Raw genomic sequence first — 21,623 nt, 5'->3', positions numbered from 1 at the left:
AATGCAAGGCGTTCAAACGGTCGAATGAGAAGATCATAATTTCATAAAGTGTTAACGGTTATAATTTCAATTTGATGTATCGCGTGACATGTTTATTGTTCGACAACTTTATCGTAAAGTGAAATCTCTCGGACGTAGTGGGAAGCTATATGGAATATAGGATATATAGGTAATAATTCGAAATGTTTGAAAATTTTTCTGTATTGTTACGCTTATATTCTATGTATATATGCAATACTTATACTCACGAGAAGCAGAAGGCTACAATTAATTAAAGCAGAAATCTTTCTTTTTAATTGTAAAAAGACACACATATACATAGTAAAGATTTAATAACGCGCGCAAAAATTGTGTATAGAATTAAAAAGAATATATTCAATTATTATTACAAATTGTCATAAACTTTTTTTTTTTTTTTTTTTTAACAAGATATACAGAATAAAAATATGTGCTGTACATTTTTGAGTATCTCACGGGTATTAAAAAACATTTTACAGACTAAACTTGAAATTTAACTTTTATTTTAACAAATCAAAGATAATAGTATATATATATATATATATATATATATATATATATAATATATGTTTTATTATATTTTCCTTTATGTTCTTTTATGTTATATATGTTCATCTCTTTGATATTGTTTTTTTTTCATGCATTATGCAAGTATTAATAGAATGGGAAATCTGATTCTAGGAATGAAGAGAACGCTTAGGCTTCGAGCATAAGCATTGTCCCTGGTTTTCCCTCTCTAATACTCGCCTGGTGTTCTTAATTAGGGGGATTTGCGTTAGGAAGACGGGAGCTTTTCGAGACGCCCGTTATTGCCTCGTTAAAGGGAATTGGACGGAATGCAAACATCTACGCCCTTCATATGTAAGTCACGTTATGCCACATAATGCAATACAAGTAGTATGAATAGAATTGGCCCCAATTAAAAATGGCCTCGATATTCTTTTATTTTTATCTGTCAACTTAATCAAAGTTGTATATATTTTCTCTTATAATGTGACAATGTATATTATATATTATCGTAATGAATAATGTTATATACATATAGCTTCGATAATAAATATTTATTATTGTTCTCAATTTTGTAATAATGAATTGGCGCAGACGGTGTTTAATTTTAAATTCTGAGAGCTTATATAATAAAGACGTTATACATATCTCTTTACAAAAGTTTAATATATTAAATTAATTTCTCATGCGTTTCAAAGTGTCTTCAATCTTTTAATATTTAATCGGAAATTATAATATATAGAAACAATGACAGAATCTGTTTTTTATAATAATTTTTTGGACTTGTTTCTCTATTAAAAGACTTTTTTATTATATTTGATATAAAATTATAAAAATTATTTTAAGTTTGAGTAAATTATACTTGATAAACTTTATATAATAATTTATTATAAAGTAAAGGGAAAAAAATTTTTCATTTTGATATGAGAATATATTGAAAAAAAAAAAATTTAATTAAAGCAGTTAAAACGCGCAAATAGTTCTGGATTCAGCACTCATTAGAATTTGATTTCAATTAGTACCTTCACCATAGCACTATATATAAGATATGTACATAAGTTTGAAGAATAGTCGAAAAATACTGAATTATTCTTGTTTTCTATAACCGTGCCATTTTCTTGTCCGTCGAAGCGGAATAATATCATTTATATAGATTATATATTCCTCTATTACGTCATAATATTTCGAGTTTTACGAGTTTGAAAGATCAATGAATCGGGTCTCGAAACATTAAGCTTTCCGATATGCCATGGATCAATAATTTAGTAAATATAACATCGATTACATAATGTTCAATAAATATAATGCAAAACAATGCGCCAAGTTGCGCTATTCTGGCTTACGAAGTATGTATGTAGTTTCTCTTACACAAATAAAAATATCGAGAGAATATCTCAGATTGTCGTCCCGATCTATGGCATTCCGTCGTGATGATTCTCTCATGTTCCGAAAGAGAAACTCGTGTGTAAATAAAATACTCCGTATATATAATATATATAATTCACTGAATCGACCGCCGCGCGCACGCGGTATTTTGTCAGTCTTGATTACAAGCATGCAATATGCATCTTTCGACTCGTGGCGACTCTCTTGCGAAGGGTCCCCCCCCTCCCCCTTGTAAAACGCCGTTAACTTCAAGCCGCGGGGGGTTCGAGCTCCCCCCATTTCGCTCTAGTGATGGGGAGTCAATAAATTAGGGCGTGCTAATCCTATCCGGGGCGTAGTACGTTTTTAACGTAAGCTAAGTTGTTGCGGTTGCCGATGTTGATTCCTTCGAGGGTGTAAAAAGAGGAAGTCCGCAGATTAGCCTTATTTGGAGAGTCGGTTTAATGAAACTAAGGAGAGAGAAGGGGATTAAGTGCCAGAAACGTAAAACTAACACGATAAAGAATAAACGTTAAGCAAGAATGACGTAATATATGTTGAAAATGAATTACTGATGAGAAAGCTACATATAAATTGATAAATGTTGCCTTTATTATGCGAACGATTAAGTGATTATCTTTTTTTTTTATACATCTCTCTTAAATTTAAATCGTATTAATCTCTATAGATTTTCTCTATGATGCTATTCATTATCGTTTCGACGACAAATCTTTTCTGAATTTATACGATCGACTTTCGAACTAGGTCAATCGCGGAGAATGTTGCATGCGCGTTTCTGTCATTGCTATCAAGGTGCTTAACAGAATCGGATTATGCTGATACGGGTCGCCCGAGGAGAATACCGCGAATTCAGAGCAAGCTAATCGATTGTTTTCCATCATGGGATTCTCCTTCACGGAACCACTCAAACCCTTATGCAATTGCGCTATAATATCTTTAATATAAAAGTAGATTATTAAAGTAGATTATTAGATTTGATGGATTTTTTAATATATTTTTGCATAAATTAAACGAGAACTTATCAATTTTATCTCATTTTTGGAATTTGATTATAAGATGTACATATTTAGCAATATTTTGTTATTTATAGATTTAGAAATATTAGAAGAAGAAAATTATGTGTTATAAGTAGGAATATCGAATAAAATTGACACAAGTACGTTAATATATCATCCCTAGATTTTTCACATGTATATACTCTTTCCAAATAGCTTAAATATATCAAAGATGACAGTTGCATTTTGTGCTTAGTTGGTACAAAGATGTATCGGCATAGATTCAACCATAGAGAGATGCAAACCAATCAGTCTAATAGAATCTCCCCAGTTGCCTATCGAATGATTCATAGTACGTCGCTTGGGAAGCGAATTTATTAATAATAAGACCGACCAGACCAAGCTCGGCACCAAACTGATTCGTCATTATGACGTATATTCTGTCTCATAGATATTTAATGTTTAAAGCTTGTTTTTTTCTTTTAATATCTGTTTATATATAAGTAGGCGAGAAAGTTAATATTTTGAGAAAATAATTTATCGACGCAATATTACTAAAAAATTTGACACTTGATTTTCGTATTTTTAAATTAACAGGATTAAATTCAAGACGACATCATTAAGATGGATTATATTTTTCTCAATTCGAGATACTTATCTTAAGATAGATCAAGAGATATATCTATAAGTCAAAGTAATTAAAGATTTTATAATAATCTTAAAATTATATCAACTATAGTGCAATAAAGTATGATAGCAACTTTGAATTCTATTGATCCTGCTAAGATTAAGCGAGAACATGTGTTTTTATTTAAACAAAAAGAGATAACTTGTTTTTCTCTCTATTTTGTAGAAACGAGAGCTTCTGCGCTTTTTAATATTACACCGGACGCAAATATAAGGCCACGAAGGGCGCAAGCGTTATTCCGCGCATTATATTCCCCGCAACCGTTACCATAAAAAAATAAAGCCATCCCACATTTCATATGTAAAAAAGAAAAGAGTCGCATAATATCATCTCTCTGTTTCTCTTCCTTTCTCTTTGGCAGAGTTTTATTCGTTACGCTTAAATCGCTCTATACATGGGACGTTTCTTTCTCGCGTTCGATATCGTTTGGCGGCACGATGAAATAAATTCGCTATCATCTTCCGTTTCTTTTTCTTCCTTTCCCTCCATCTCCCCTTCTACCTCGTGTTATTACGCGGCGCGAAAGGGATCGATCCGGAATTCGCTCGTCGACGAAGGAACTCGGTGTTCACGTCCGGGCACGACTTACATCAGGTTTACATAACCGCGCGAGATACGCAGAAACATATCGCGAATTAAAGCGGCTTCGTGTATCCCGTATCTCTCTCCCTGGGAAAGGAGAGAACCTTACCAAGCGCATTGGAAGTGCAACTTCTTGCGCAAGAGAGAGACTGCTCCGCAGTGATTCATCATTGTTACGTGGAATATTGGGATATATATCGGCGACGCGGTCCCCCGCGGGCTGAAAGCACACACAAATGGAGAGAGTAGACAGGGGTCTATACTCTCCATCTACTTAAATGCCCCTACATCCTAGGCAATGGAGGGTAGGTAGATACTTGTCCCCCGCGAGTTTCCCCCTGCAGTTTTCTGATTAAACTACGTCGTTGCGCAGAGAAGGGTCGCACTTTTATGCCACGCTTCGCAATCGCTTTTATGATTCGTTCTCGCGCGTAAACCTTCCGCGACGCAATTTGTCGCGATGACGGTTTACGTCACGACGTATTATTACTAGTAACTACTCGAAAAGAGTAGTTATGTAATTGATGTGCGTTGCCTTAATAAATTCTTGGGGCGACTGTATTGCCTTTCTTTCCAATAAAATTTATGCAATTTGCTTTTTATCAAAAAATATCATGTTCTTTCAACGATATTATACTCTGCGATTTTAAGAATCTTTGCAATTTACTCTTGATAGAGAGACGAATAATTCGAAAATAATAACTCCGTTTAAGGTTCATTGAAAATATTTTATGATCGATATCTTTAGAATTTCTATTTATAATAAATTATTGCATGCGACGCTTGTGCTTCTCTGGCAGTAATTTTACATTGCTAGATATCTCCGAATCCGCTCAGAGTACTTAAAAAAAAAAAAAAATCCGTCTTCCGTTAGCGAGCCCGTTGAAAATTTCGACATCCAGCTCGCCTCAATCGCGTGCAGGTGCATTCTCGCGAGTCAACCGGCAATCTATCCGGGTGCGTGCTCCTCCCGGCTCCTTCCTCCAGTTACCGAATTTCATCTATACGAAGTGTATAAAAATATGCGGTAGAACATACCGCTAAGAGTGCCATGTGCGAAGTGCCATGTGGCGCGAAGGGTCAACGATGTCACCGACCGGGAGGAACATCTTCCCCTTTGGTATCTCGAGGCGAGAAGCACACATCGTGTGGAAAAGAGGTGCTATACGCCGGGAGACGAGCACCTGCCTCGCCTCGAGGTGAAAGCTCTCTGCGTACTCTTCCCGTGCTCGCACAAAAGGGATTATCCGTTTCTTCGTACATCGGCGGTTGGCCACACGATGTTAACGCGGCTCGATGTAAAGAAGTGTAAAGCGCGCGTCTTCCGCGACTCCGTTCCGTTTCGATCGCGCGAGAAAGAAGCGATTCTTTCGCCCGAGGCACTTTAGAAAAAAAAAAAAAAAGAGAGAGAGAGAGAGAAAGAGAGATAGAACTCTGACAAAAGTGTTATACACATAACGAGCGGCTGTGCGCGTTACCAAACCGGCCGGGTTCCCGAGGCAATTTCGTCTTCGGCGCGGAAAGTATCTTTTTCGATCAAAGAAAGAACCTATTCTGTATTCATTTTTGCGTTATAGCTATCCGTTAACCAAGTATGCCGTGTCGCGTTATATCGGCAACGTCATAAAGATATCACGTTACAGACCGAGTCATAATTTTCTCGTGACTTAAAAAAATTTTTCCTCCATGAAAGATAGCGCGAGATACCGCGGAGCGCGCTGTAGATATGAAACAACAAAGGTTGCGCCCGATTTTACAGACGTTATCTACATCTCGGAAAAGGGAGAGAGACATATATAATACCGCGTCAAGTTTACTCATTATTAAATAGATGAAGATTTACGGAACACGAATAGTGCATTATGTAAGCTTGTTAAAGCATGTCAATAAACTTAGATTCTCCAAACACGTACGCTTTAATTAATTCACCGATCGTTATTTTTCTCGTTGATATTCACGAGAAAATTGTCTGGTTTCGAAATCGAGTCAATTATATTATCGAAACGGGAATATTGTTATAAAAACAGAGCGTTGCGATACTTTCGTGATCTAAGGCGAGAAAGAACGTTGAGGATGAAATCGTCGAGAAGGATAACGTGCAAGAGAGTACTCTTCGCTCGTACTCGAAAAGAGATTATTCGATCTCGATTCTCTCGATGGTTCGCCGCAAAGTGTAACGCGACGATCAAAGTTCCCTATGTGTTGTCTCGATCTAGATAAGGCCTCTTTCGCCTACGGAATCATGAGGATATTGCTGCCTGTACACGATGCATATGAATTAACTAACCAAAACTGAATCTTGTTATTATTAGTTATCCGGCGATTAATATCCGGCGACGATGACGATGTGCATGTGTACGCGGATGTTATGCATCGTGCACGCTGTAATAAGTCTATTACACTGACTCAGACAGGCGCGATCGTATTTTCGTAATTCTTGGGATCGATTAGGACGAAATTATAGCATAACGATCTCAATATCATAATTCGAATATATCCTTTTTTCGAACCTCGCGAAAGAGTCGTTCAATGATATTTTGATATCGTTCTGCGTGAAAAAAAGATTATGCAATTTTTGGAAAATCTCTCATGTGAAAAATTTTCCACTTTTCTCGTTTCCATCTCCGTTGGAAAAAATTACACAATCAAGTTTCCAATAAAGTGGTCGTTGCAGAAAATCAATTACTTTTCCAAACATCTTTTTTTTAATGAATTAAATGAGAAACGTAATCACGATTGACTTTGATAGATTTTATCGATTTATCTGTGGATGGAAAGTTAATTGTTCCAAACAGTAAATTGTAGTAAATCAGTAACTTATTCTCAAATTCTAATCAAGCAAAATACACAGTAATAACAAGCTTCAATATTCGAGGGAAAAAATATTCAAGATAGACTTAAGGGGAATAAATAATAATAAAAAAAAAAATGTGACTTCAAAAATAATTGCAACGGCGACACGCAAAAATTTTATAAAATTTCCGCGTAACAAATTATTCGATTTGCGTTCTCGAGTTTAATATTGTTCGAGGATTTTTGGATGAGTATGTACACGTGACATCCGGTAATATTCTTCGCCGGTAGCGATACGAGCGAGGTATTATTTGCTACGGCCAATATTTTCGATCTGGTGAACTGAGCCATTAGCAAAACGGGACCGCGCCGGTATAGAGAGGCGTCCTGTGCAAACACTCACTGGTCGGTAGGAATTTGATCCTTACGGTGAAGGATCTCTTTTCTGTCGCATCTTGGGAAGTCGGACTGGCGGAGTTGACGAGTCGAGTTCGTCGCGACGAGAAACCCCGATATATGCTTCGTAGATATTCTCTCCGCGGAGGTATAGAGCGAGAAACTTCCTGGGACATGTTGTAAAGCGAGTCCGAGGAGAGGAAGGAGCTTTTCCTCACGGATCACGCGATTCCGAGACGTCGGATCGTTGATTGCGCCGTCGCGACCGTCGGTTGCCGGAGTTTATTTCACGAGTCTCGTAAGGTTAGCGGCCGATAAGTCGATCATGCGATCGTAATTAAATTAACTCGACCGATTAAATGAATTCGACCGATGCGAAATTAATTCGATAGCGATTAACAATTAATGCAATTAATGATTTTGCTGCAAGAATAAACGATGAGAGGGCAGCTTTTGTTGCATTAATTTTCATGAGGTTATTACATTTGCATGTAATTTCCAGGGAAATAATTTCTTGAATGAGATTTTCTTTGGTTATAAATTTTCAAAATTATATTTGTAAAATTTATTGCAATAAAATTTGCGATAATATCAAGTACATTAAAATGTTATTGTTGCCATGAGCCATGTTATTAAACAATTGATATTTAAGATAAATGAAAATTTAGCGCACATCTAAAATTATACCAGATTATATGTTTGTGATTACTTTGAAAAGTAAATATATTGATTTTTTGCGTCTTCTCTCTCTCTCTCTCTTTCTTTCTCCTAACATATATGTATATTTAACAATGCAATCTATTCGTATATAATTTACTTTTTTATCTCTTCTTGTCGGATATTATTAATAGACGAATTCATTAATTTTTTAATTTTTTTACTGAACAATTCTTAAAGCATATTTGTTTGTATTTTATAAAAATATAATATAAGTGTCATATATATATTTTTTCGAAGAATATTTCTTTTAATAACTTATATCGTTGCAAAGCTTGCTAAATGCAATAAGCATATAATATATATACATACTTTGAAGTATTCTTGTTAAACAAAAATTATTGCGATTAACAATTCATCGAACAAACGTCGTGTCGATGTTTCAATAAAAGGGATAAGATAAGCAAAGTGTCAGATCGATGGTTAAACCGTTAGAAGTTGCCGACGCTTCGTCGAAGGATCTGCTCTATAAATCGTGACAAAGTATCGCGAGCTGGCAAGTGTCAAGATGTCGTCGCGATGCATGTCTTAGCTGCTGCGAAAAAATATCGATGACGGCATAAGAGCACGACGAGAATTTTTCGAGAAGTTACAGCTGCCTTCGCGCCTCCGAGTTCCTTTTATTGACCGGAAACATCGCGCGCAACGCAGTGTGTTCAATGTCAAGGACAGCTGTTCCGCTGTCTGCGCCGGCCGTTTTGAGGGACATGATCCCGATTTTTTTTCTTAAACGTGTCTTTAAGCCGAAGCGGATGAAGCACGTTATGGTCGTAATCGTTTCTCAGGAAGTCATAATCTGTCCTGGAGGACTTGGGAAATTTTAGGGGAGACTCAGTTAAACAAGCGAAAGAGCTTTTTAAAAAAATTTGATATATAAATTTAAATATAAATTTTATTATTTCTTCGTGCGTATAATTGCACATTGTTAAATATTCCGCATAGTTTTTATATTATGATTGAAAATAATATCGCGCTTTGTTTATTCATTGATTTTTATTTATATATTATATGCAAAATTTATCACATAAAATGATATATCTTTTATTTAAAAAAAATACATGTTCTAGAAATACGTATATGTTTGTTTCATTAAGAATTGTAAGCATTATTATTCATATTTTTCATAAAACCTGTTAACTGCATAAATCCATTAGCTCATGAAACTTTTCCATTTGGATATTTCAAGCATCTAGAATTTATGTTGAATATTTTTGCAATGTTATTTTATTTTTACTCATATTTTACAAAGGCGATGAGCAAATATTAAAGCAGCAGTCATGCAATGTACAGTTAAATCGTGTTCTAGTTAAATAATTAAATTCCCCAAAAGAACATATAAGAATAGAGAGAGAAGGAGAAATGTGCGATGTGAGAATATAATTTATATATAATTGATAAGGCAGATTATTCAAAATAATTACTTTTCAACTATAATTAATTGCGTGGATGTAATTTATCTATCTATATATTGCGTGCGGCGCATTCTCTCTTCTCTTGACATTCCGACAAAGCTTGTGACATTTGGGAAATTAGCGAACGCTAATAATTAGCATTTCCCTTTGTACGAATGCTTCATAAAGCGTCTTTTGTGAAGAGTCTAACTCCATAGAGATCGTACACGATCCACTGTCCTTTGTAGCAAGTATCCCCTTTGATCCGACGCTCGCGAATGGATAATGTTCGCCAACGTCGCTAAATCGACAACGAGAGATTATCGTTTATTGATATTTCATAAACAAGTTTATTTAGTTGCATGGAAACAAACTTATAAAGGCTTGAAGAAACACTAAATGCAACGTTTCAAACGGCACTTTATCGAGATAAATGCATCGCTCGCGATAATGTGTCAAATGTAAATATTTTTCTGACCTATTTTAACCTTTTGACTTTGCGTGTGTGTGTGTGTGTGTGCGTGAGCGTTTCGTTTAATTTACTGTTTAGTAATATTATTTATGTTGTTGTTTGTGCATACATTAACAAATGACACGGAATGTTTCAGTATGAACTGACGATTTTTGAAAACTTCTAATATTTATTCCTTCTTGTTGCCAATTCTGCGTAACAATTGTACAATGGTAAAGTAAAATAAAATATAGAATATTTTCTACATTATTTTATGACACGTAATTTAAAATAAACTGTTACTGCGAAGACAAATGAGCAATTAATTTCACAAAAGTAATAATAATGAATTAAATAAATTATAAATTACTCCCTTCACGGTTGTTCCACTGTTGCTCGATGTTTTCCCGAGCTTTCCCTCCTCCTCTCGTTCATTTTCCGCTGCTCCTTTTCAGAATAAACAAGACTCTTGGTTAACAACTCAGAGATATTTCTTTAACAAAATATATTACTATAAATTTATCTCATAGGATTATAAGACGCATTTTAAAATATTGCTGATTGAAAAAGCCACTAACTGATTTTTTTAGTGAAATTTCATTAATTTGCAATGCTATATTTATAATTGAGACTATCAGTGACTAATCACTACTTTTTAGGAGTAATACAGAGTATCGTGAAAAAATAGTGAAGACAAGAGGGAAGAAGATTTTGAGGGATATTAGGCGACAGCGAAACAACTATTTAAATGGGGTAAAATAATTTATTTAATAAATTATTTTTTATTTGTAAAATTGATTGTTTATTTATCTTAGTGATCAATTTTAAATTATTGCATAAAATAATGCATTTATAAAATATTCTAAATTTTATTTACATAATAAAATATTTCTATCAATTAATATTTATATATGGATATAAAACACCGAAATAAAAAATTGCAAATATTTTCATCACTTAGTTTTTCGAAAATTTCTTGCTATAATATTTTTGCAAATTGTTTCGAACACCCTGTACATCATTTACATGCCATGCTATCAAAATTCATCTACATAGTCGACAAGTCTCTTACGATTAAATATCAAAGCGAAACGAATTCACCGATCCATCTATTTTTATTCGTTAGCTTGAAATCGCTTCGATGAAATTGAAAGCTTCAGTGCTTTTTGCGATGGGGACGATATGAGATTTATCCGATTTCCAAACGATGTTCGTTCGTCGTATCGTCCGTTACAACTGCAGTGAAATAGTTGCTTTTACGCATTGCTTTTAGTCAGCAAATGATCGTGGATACTGAAAGTATTATATGAGTTTCCTGAAATTTTTTATTGTAAATAATTTTATGAGTATAGAAATGATGAGTAAGAAAATCTTTATGAATTATATATATTGCGGTTAAAGAATATTTTTAAGTAACTCTCAGTTTCTTTGCTTACTGAGAAGAACTGGATGTAATTTCGACCATCCATACGCAATTGATGTCCCTGTTTATTAGCGACGAATGGCATACATTTTTCCGTTTCGAGAATTAAGCTTAAGAAAATTATAGCGGTTTCAAGTTTCAAGCCCCGATTAAAGGTAACCTATCATTCACCGCTCTAATTAAACTATAATTCTACGATAATACCACGTTTAAGCACGAAAAAGCGTATCGGCCACCGATTTGTTGCGGGGGCTAAGCGTCGCAGATATAGGATAGGAGGGGCATAAAACTACTATTCTGCGGATCCAACCCTCGAAGTTCATGACATCCTGGAAATTAGCGCGCAATAACAATTACCATCCGAACGGCCCACCGGGCTGACAAACGGTGGCTCACAAAGCGATATTTCGCGACGCCGCCGGATGGTCCATGGAAATCGTCCCACGTGAACCCGCGGGACGCAAGAGAGAGAGAGAGAGAGAGAAAGAGAGAAAGTAAAAGGAAGATAGAGACAGACAGAGAGGAGACGGAGAAAGAAGGGACATTGTCCTGGCGGACCGCACAAGCCAGCGGGTGGGCGCGAGCGTTGTCGGGGCGTACGGTCCAGCGCTTTTGTGCTTAGTTAAATGAAAAGTCATCTCGAATCTATTACTTTTGAGTTTTGCCACCGGCCAGTGTAAATATTTGGGGTACCTTGTACGGGGAAGGGAGAAGGGGACGCCGCCAAACAGGCAGATATAAACGGGATGCCTCTTGCACTCTCTCTCTTTCTCTATTGTTGTTCATCTCGATAATTTATGATCCTCGTACACCCTCGCCCCGTTACCATAGGATACCACATATCCTTTCCGCCTTCGTCTTCTCTTTACGGCTTTTTGTTATATCTTCGCCTTTCAACACGATATTCCTATATCCACCCTGCGTGCCGCACAACTCCCCTGCCGCGATAATTGCAGCAACGTTCGGGAATCTGAGCTTTTCGCACTTTTCGCGACCATCTCTCCGCGTTACGGTGGGATAGCAACAACGACGTTGCTGATTGTGTCGATTGTTCGACATCTGATCCGGTCCCCTCTGCTAACTCTCGCTATTATTGGTATGTGTATATGCGGCAGTATTAGCTATACATTTCGGTTTATACGGCCGCGGCTGTCGTTTAAATCCGTTAAACGGTCGCGAATAGGGCCCTAATGAGAGATAAATAATATAGAATGCGTGACTTTTTGTAGCCTGCGTAACACGGTTTTTCACGGATCGTTGCATCGCAGTCGTTTATCGGGGATTTTCAGGGAGTGCTTTCCAAACGATGATGAAAGAGCGATCGGTGTATACGACTTGTTGTTTTAGATTCACATCGTGCCACTATCGTGTGACACTGTGGCGTTTCAGCCATATGTTCTTTGTACAAATGTGTGTCAGCATCTTGTTTTAAATCATTCTCGGATTTCTTTCGAGCGCATTTCGGCTTTAACATTCAGCACTTTGATATCATCATTGCAATAACGTGGTGTCACTGTTAATTTTATTCTTTGCATTGTTTGTAAATATAATTAATCAGAGAAATATTACTGTTGAACAACTTTTATTTTTGCGATTTTTTTATTCTCGTTATTCTTTTCGTGTAAATATAATAATTGTATATAATAAATCAATTTTTATTTTCGAGTAAAGTTCATAGAAAAAATTTTATTAATTTCTAACAATTTTTAAAATTGTTTTTCATATTCTAATCCACTATGTTATTAATTCTATAGGGGATTTAAGATTTGTATTGCGTGGTGCAAATGTCGTCTGATTTAAATGTTAAAATATAGCCTGTACGCGACATCCGGACAGCACATATCGTGGCCATATGGTGTTAATAATTATTCCGTTTAAGCAGGTCTCTCTTCCTGCGACCTTTATATATGAGCATCGGCGTAACGACGACGCGTACATACGACAGAGATTAGTAAAATCTATCTGCATAAACAAGTAAGACACATTGCGCAACAACCCGCGGGACCACCGGCGCGTCAACGAGGGAAAGTTACGTTTGAAAGTATCAGTCTGTGGGTTCGTCGGACCCACTAAATTCTCGTCGTATGGAAATGCACGCTTTAAATTAACGATGCCGCGGTGGAGGAAAAGAGAGAGAGAGAGAGAGAGCAGGAACAGCTCATAGACAAACAATAGAAACAATGGACGGCGATCCGTCCGTCCGATGCCAGGCCGTTCGTAGACCATACCTGAGTACACAATGAGGTTACAAGGTTTTTCAAATAAAAAAGTCCCCGTCATAACGCGCGCGCGCGCGCGCTTGTGTGTCTCGAGATGTTAAAATCGCTTCGCGGTCCGCGGCAAATATTTGATCAGAAAAGTAAATCCTCTCGACGCCGCGACGAGAACTCTTCAAACAATCATTCCATGTATCGACGTACATAATTCTGAAAGACACGGTTACACTTGCCCCCGCTCTCTCTCTCTCGAGTTGTAGTCTTAATCGTTATTACGTATATCTCACTTTGTAGTCTTACTCACTTGTAGAATTACCATATTCCCGAGGCCGGTGTTTGACTTTATTTGCATGTTTATTCTTCAAACTTATTTAAGCGTTCGCCGATAAGCACTTTGTATTTTTTTTTCGTGGCATCCCGTGTGGGGAGAGAATTTCTGTTAATTATCTTGTTTAAAATCGTGTTTATACACGAATGTCATATTTATATCGATAATTTTTCGATATTTTTCGATTACTGAGTTTTTTTTTTTTATATCGTATGCTTGCTAATTTGCACGATATTTAATTACTGCCACGGAATTCTGTAAACAGTTCTACAAAATTCGAAAACAGAGAGTATTACTTTCGTACGAGTTATAGATATATTTCTAAGAAAAGAAATGCTTCAAAAATATACAGCTATTTCTGAAAATCTATTTCTCTTTAATAATGGAAAATACAATTGCTCATATATAGTTTTATACTGTTCTTTTCCGTAGTAAGTTATAGCTAATTCCCCACCGTGCTAATATAATATTATAAATATAGTTTATTCTTTTTGGGGTTTCTATATCGGTCGATTGACACAATAACGGCGCGCGTATTTTTCTCTCATGTCCGCTATAATATTTCTTTCCAAGTCGCAACGACGAAAGTAAACTTTTCCCAGCTTTCTTTCGCGAAGATCGTAAGCTTATAACAATAAAAAATAGCGCGACGCGCGTTTCGTTCCTATATAGATTCTATATTTGTAGCTGTTATTGTGCGCGCGCCGTTTCTCTCCCCGAACTTTTCGACTCGGTTTATGTAGGTAAAGTTACAGTGAAAGAGTAGGCACGGAGAATGAGATAGAAAGAGAGGACCAGCCACTGCACCGCGCGCGCTGTTGTTGCAGCTGTTAGACGGAATTTTGGTGAGAAAACAAAGTTCTCCGGAAAGTAAAGCGCCTTCGGGCCATATTCGAGGCGCCCTGGGCGTGATTCTACTTACCTACCTACCTACCTGCCTACCTCCGAACTTACTTATTTCGTCGGAGAATTTATCCTATATTTGCCAAGCTGGGGGGTGTGGCGGTATATAACGTTAACTTTGAAGTTAACAAACTGCATTATTACGCAATTACGTTGATAACTCGTACCGTGATACGACTCAAAGGTGAGAAATTGGCAACGGGATGTAATGCGGGAAGAGGGGGAGGGGAGAAACGAGTCGCAAAGAATGGGCGATGGAGAGGGGAGAGATCTTCACCTTGGTCGATCTGTAATCGAGTAATTAGCGTGCGCGCGTTAATGCCACGAGACGTAGCAAATGGAGTCGCGTTTATACGAGACGTAATCATCGGATATCGGAAACGAGCGAGCGATGGGGAATAATGGTCGTGGCCGAGCTCTTCCGGCTCGTTACGGCCGGTCCGACCTGCGGCGCGCCGCGATTCAGGCGTAATCGATGCGTAACGCACCTCGTTGACTCTCCTCGTCGAGTGTAAGACGAGACGAGGTGTAGTACGAGCGAGCGAGCTCGGCCCCAAGACGCGTAAACGAAGAACGAGCACGGGCAGCTGCGGCGATTCGCCGACACAAAAGTTTCAGGAGTGACTCCTATACATATTTGTTAGTCATTTGTTCGTTGCGGCGGCGGTATATCCTTTCCCGCGCGGACAAGGAATTTCTCAAATATTATTTCAGGAGGGCTCCTTTCTTCCCTGCGGGGCGCGTTTCGTTCAGTCAGTTTGTGTCAGTCTCTCCCTCTTTCTCTTTTCGTCTCCATCTTTTCGTCTCTCTCGGATAGGGATCAGCCTTTTCGGGATCGAGAATTCGTTGTCCGACTGTTTCAAGACTATTTCCCTCGCGAGTTATTAATAATTGGAATTACAAACGTCGCACGAAAATTCGGGGCGAGTCGGGCGGGCCTCCTCTTTCCGGAAATTGTTATTACGGATGATGGTTCGTACGCATACGTAGCGACGACTCCGATCGCAGGCACTCTAAGCGAGGGCGCGCCTACGCCACGTAAAAAAAAAAAAAAAAGAAAAAAAGAATTTAGACGTGCGCAGCGAGAAAAGACCGGCCTTAAATTACTCGACTCTTCGAAAGGGTCGTCGTCTCTTGCTTAAGTGAAACCCAAGATGTCCTCAAGCTGCGCTCTTTATCTAGAGCAGATGGCTTCGATCGTTGCAGAAATTTATTTATGTCGACGGTCGGTTCGCTTACTAATTTTTGCGCAGCGCTTTTTGTTTCCTCGTATATATCGTATACAAGGTATACATATACATCTTACGTACGCGTACGTTGCGGCGATTGCCACATGACGTTGTCGTGAGCGCGCAATAAGCGGGGAATAAGCCCGTATGCCTCGCCACGTGCCTTTACATTCCGTTGTTCACGCTCCGATGCACCTTGTACGCTAACGACAATTTTGCCTGATTCTTCTACAAGCCCTTTATCTTATCCCTAGCTAAAACCTACGGTTACAACTCCATCCAAACTGTTCCTAAATATAATAGAGTGTTTTGTCTGTATAGTACCTTTTCCTCGATTAGAGATAAATTAACCCAAGCTAAGAAAAATGTATTATTTATCTGAAAGTCGAATTATCAATAACGTTGAATTGTAACATTGTAAGTCTTATGGAGAGATTTAGATAATAAAATAAAATTTTATTTTTAAGTAAAATAAAGTTTAATGGTATTTTAATTTGTGCTTTAAATTTTTAATATAGAAAATTATAAAGTTTTATGAGAGAAAAATCTCTTTTCTCTTGTAAAATATGATATTTTATTAAATTTTTTTTCAGGCAACATTGAGAAGAATTGTAATCGAGAAAAATATCGTAGAGAGCCTTCCTCTAAAAAATATGTATATATATTATATGTTTTAATATACATTGAATTCATGTAATATATTTAAAATTTATAATTAGCTCTTAACGCGTGATAAAATATCTCGCCCAAATATATTTACCAGAAAATAACTGCGAATTAAACGTACGGTATAATATTTGAAGTGAAAATGCAACTGTGTTATTTTTCACTCGAGAATATTATCCGTTCAGTATTGTCCTCCTTATTTAACTTTATTTTCCGCGCTTTCAGATTCATTTTTGACCATAATCGATACGTATGTAATCTATAAACTCGAATATCCGTTCACTGTTTCTCACTTTCTCTTTTTCTCTCATTACGTTGGAATATAGTCCCGCGGGATACTTGCTGGTACATATCTTCATACCGAATAACTTTCTAGTTTGTATAGTAGCGGTCCTATACTTCCCGCGCACCCTATTGATCCCCCTTTATACGGGAGCTTCTAGTCACGACGTCGCCAAGAGGCACAGCCTCGCAGTCAAGAGGGCGATGTTTAATTCAAGTTCAAGCACAATGCCTCTCAAGAAGAGTCTCTCTTCTCTCCTCCCCTCCCTCTCTCTCCCTCTCTCTCTCTCTCATTCTCTCGTACACGCACACAACGTATACGTATACACGTTACTATATAAATTATTCCGCGGTCTCACATTCAAAACCACCGCCCACCTCTCCGCCGCATCGCGCGGAGGAATGTAACGCCGAAACGAACCCGTGAAAAAAATCTGCGCGCCTCTTACACGGTGTCTCGTAAAAAGGGGCCGTGGTCCCTTCGGAATCCCTGTAAGCGATGAAAAATTGAGGAAGTAGTCTTCCCGCGCATTTCGCACTTTATTCGGCGGAGATTTCGAGAGTGTTTCTACGCGCTGGATAACAGACAGGACCGCGCGTTGTGTCTCGAGGCGTTTGTCTTGCTTTTCGGTGAATTGTCGGCCGAATCGTGTCGCGAGAGACAAACAGCTGCGCGGATAACAGTTGCTTAATCGTATGCGGCAAAGTTGCAGCGCAAAGTGGATGCTAGTAGTCAAGACGCCAGTTCGACGGTTAAGGTATCACGCTCGTTTAAATCAATAATCAAACATTGTAAAAAAGTTGTAGAAGATATATTATAATGATCTAGAACAATAAAAAAAATGTTAAAACAATGCTTTTACTTGGCGCAGCGAATAATTTCCAATATTCTCAATATTTTTCCATCGATGTTTTTGGTATCGAGGGTACAAAGCCTCGCTGTGACAACCGCGCGAATGCTCGTCGATATGAGACGTCGTTCACATGCACCTCCAGATGATGATGGTTCGCGTCGCCAATCGCGGGAAACGCCGGGCTAGTTTCTTCAACTGCTGTTAAGACTTGGATCGCACGAATCTCGTGGGAACCTTATTTACTTACCCGATTCGATAAGTGCGTCCATGGTCGGTTAACGGAAATTCGTGAATGCTGAGCTTATGTCTTCTCCTCGCTCTTTTTTTTTCCTCCCCGGAGGAGCGAGACAAGGAACACGAGGCTTTCCGTCGAATCCTCCGCGACGAGGATCGCCCCTTTTTACCCGGATGCCGATCAATCTCTCTCTCGAAAATACGGACAGTTATCCCGTTCCCTCGAGCGTACGAAATCCTCTCTCGAGCGTCGCGTCGACCGACCGGACATTAGTCGCGAGGCGTGTCGTATCGCGAGATAAGATGTCCGATTTAAGTTTGCGAAAAAGGAAGCGCGAGATGCGGATTAAAGGTCAGGACGAGGGGAGAAGAGGATGAGGAAGGAACGGCGGAGGGGAGATGGAAAAGAAGCGATGGAAGCCGCCGGAATCTTTTGGGACTGTCGACCGATTTAATTGGCTTTCTCGTAGCGGACTGGCCCCGTGGCAAGCAACAACGAGCCTTGATTCTTCTCTGAGACAAGTCCAATAAATCCTACGGGCTTGCCCCGCCGTGCCACCCGCTTCTCACTCCCCCTCATCTGCGGTTAAGCGATGGTGACAAACTAAGCCGAGGTCCTTCTACCACCGGCTCTTCCTACTCCGTCTTTTTATCTGATCGTGCGGCGAAGGATACACAAGAAACACAAACCAGCGCGCGGATACGGGGTGAGAAAGGGGACGGGGGACGAGGTGTAGTAGATGCTACGTAGCGATAGCAGTTGGATTGGCTAGAAAGAGACGGTGAGAGCCGAGAACGCGAGCCGTGGACCGGAAAAAGGGTTGGTGCGACACTGGCGAACGATCTCGTCCAAGGTGTGCGGGAGAGAATCTCGCGGGAGGACAAGGGTGAAGGTGGGGGGGGGGGGGTAATGGTGGTGAGAGAGGCGTAAAGGAGGATACGACGACGAGGAGGAGCCCTGGTAGCGGCGATGTCCTCACATTAAGAACTCGTTCTCTTATCGGCGATGATTTATGGCGGCATTCAATTTTTAGACCCTCGTCGAAAGGGAATCGCCGAAATAAATATGGCCACCGCTACGTTTTACCGATCCCTCGGACACGGTTCACGTGAGAAGGAAAGGGGGGGTCGTGGGAGGGCGAGGGGACAGATGTTTTCACCGATCGCGCGAGCTCGTGGTAGCCCGGGCCCCCGGCTCGGCTCCAGATGTCGCGGAGCGATTTCTGGCGCCTACTTGAGTTTCCACGACTCGGCCGTTTTTCTGTCGACGTCCCGGCCTCGGAGAGGTACTTTACGATTTATCGCGACCTCCTGTTTCTCGTTTACGGCTGTGATTAAACGGCCGGGTATAAGATATATGCAGGCGGGAGACGGGAGGCCTACCGTCGTTTAAATCTCGCGTACATCATTGTCGTTTTATGAGAATAATCTTCGAGAAATGTGTATCGAAAGATGAAGAAGAGAGAAAAAGAAAAAATATCCTATATAAACCCCTTCTTATATATATATATATATAAAGTTAAGTTTAAAACGTATTTTCTTATCACAAACGCCGATTGAGAATCACTGGATCGTTCAGTCACATCAAGTGGAATGTATTCATCCATCGAGTTAACGCGCACGCTCAATTTGTCCGAGACTTGTCAAGCGCGGCGGAAAAGAATACCTTAATAAATTGTTGCCATGTTGCCCGCGTCAGAGTATTTCGTCTTTTTTAGGAGGGACATTCGAGACATCTCGTTTCGACTTTTTTGCGAGCTGTCATTGTCTTACATTCGCGCCACAATTCCTTTTAGAAACTTTGTTAAACTTTGTATCTTTGTCCGACATTTATTCTTCTTTATTTCAAAGATGAAAAATTATAGATGGATGTACGGAAAAGATTACATGTTATTTTTTATAAATTGCAATTTGTCAATTTTTAGACTTGATTTTCTCTGAAATTGTCTTTTGTAATTTTTAATGTCACGAATACAATCTCACACCAAGTAAAGATAAATAAAAAATTGAAAAGGAAATTTATGTAGATTCCCCTCTCTCTACATGTGCTAAATCATTTTGGAACATTAATCGATGTATAATGTCGATTAAAAAAGATTATCATCTAATCTTAATCGACTCGTCTGTGCAGATTATTTATTTTATGGAAATTATTCATAAATTTTCTGTAAACGTTCACGCAAATTGACGGCCGATAAATCACACTGTTGGGACGGCATTTGCAATTTCTTCGAAACGGACGCAAAAACGTCGAATTAGCGTTGTATTCTGTTCTCGCCTTTGTGTGCATAACCATTCTCCTCTCTCTCTTCTTCGCGAAATATATATATATATATATATTTAATAAGAGCTCGTATATAGAAGGCCGCCGCGAAAGCCGCGCCGCAGAATCAATTTCATTTTTCAATTTCATCCGGCCGTAGAGAGAAAAACCATTTCAACGAAGGAAACGTACCATTTTGCGTCTTACGTGTATACGCGTGGGTAGGAGGATCAGGAGCTTTGCTCTCTATGATTACCGTTCGCTAGTTTTGAGCCGGGCAGACAATAACGCAGCCCGACTCCTGACCTAACCCAAATAACTTCATCTTGCCCAATAATACCAGCCTCTCTGTGTACATGTATGCGTGTGTCTAATATTTTTATCATTCTCAGGCCGCTGCAATCTTCCGACCGAGATCTATATACCGGTAACGGGATGTACGTCGCGTCGGAAATGAGATTTTCATCTGGATCACGCGTCGTTTCCTCTTCGAAAAGAAAGACGAGTCGGGAAAAACACCGGCGCCAACGAGCAGCGACTTTCCGTAATTGTTTCTTCAATTATTTACGAGGGTTAACGACGCTCGACCGACGAACTCGCAGTTGCTGCACGCGCCAGTTTTTCTAGAGCACGCGTAAATTTCGTTTTAATTATCCCGGACAATTCGCGACGGCGCAAAAGGCGCGTTGGTTTTTCTCTCTCTCTCGTGTTTCCGGAAAATCATAATTTCCAAGACGCTACGAACGGAATAAATATAAAGCGGCAATCTTTTTATCGTCTCCCGATCACACGTAAACGGTCATAATTTCTCCTCTCCGTCTTACGTCATCAACGTTCTCGCGCTCGCCAAGTTATAAAACCAGGCCTTAGGATGTTAGTGTAATAAACGAATTAATTGCGTCGTCGCGACAACGACAGAACACAGGCGGAAGTACGACACACGATATCGTCGTGAAGATGCGTTCGATTTTTCGTTCCGAGAACGAGACGAATGGATGAGAGGGAGGAGGAGACGGGTAGAATCTCGTGAAACAGCGAGTATACTGGTCGTAAAAATTTACGACCCCGAACGAGAGAACCAGGCAGGCCTTATCTTTTCTTTCACACCCTAAATGACCGACACATCGGAACTCTCTCTTTCTTCCTTTCTCTCTCTCTCTATCCCACTGTATGTCGGAGGACTTTAGACAATTTTCGTCGGCGATACTCTTCCTCCTCCGCCGTCTTGTTGTCCTTACGCGTCCCGGTTCCTCGCTTCATTGCCGCGCATCCTGCGTCGTTTCGTGTTTTCCCCCTTCGTT

The 21,623-nt window shown here is 39.1% G+C and overlaps 1 long non-coding RNA gene across 1 annotated transcript in view; it reads left to right on the top strand.

The window, feature by feature from the left end:
- LOC115233457 overlaps positions 1-21,623 on the top strand; it is a 161,630-nt gene that overhangs the window by 755 nt on the left and 139,252 nt on the right. The window contains exon 2 of the long non-coding RNA XR_003883778.1: positions 700-879. This is a non-coding gene — a long non-coding RNA (uncharacterized LOC115233457). The remainder of the gene's footprint in view (positions 1-699; positions 880-21,623) is intronic.

Source organism: Formica exsecta, unplaced genomic scaffold (assembly GCF_003651465.1).
Source record: "Formica exsecta isolate Colony F162 unplaced genomic scaffold, ASM365146v1 scaffold175, whole genome shotgun sequence".
Lineage (NCBI taxonomy): Eukaryota > Metazoa > Arthropoda > Insecta > Hymenoptera > Formicidae > Formica > Formica exsecta.
This window is presented reverse-complemented; position numbering and strand designations above follow the sequence as displayed.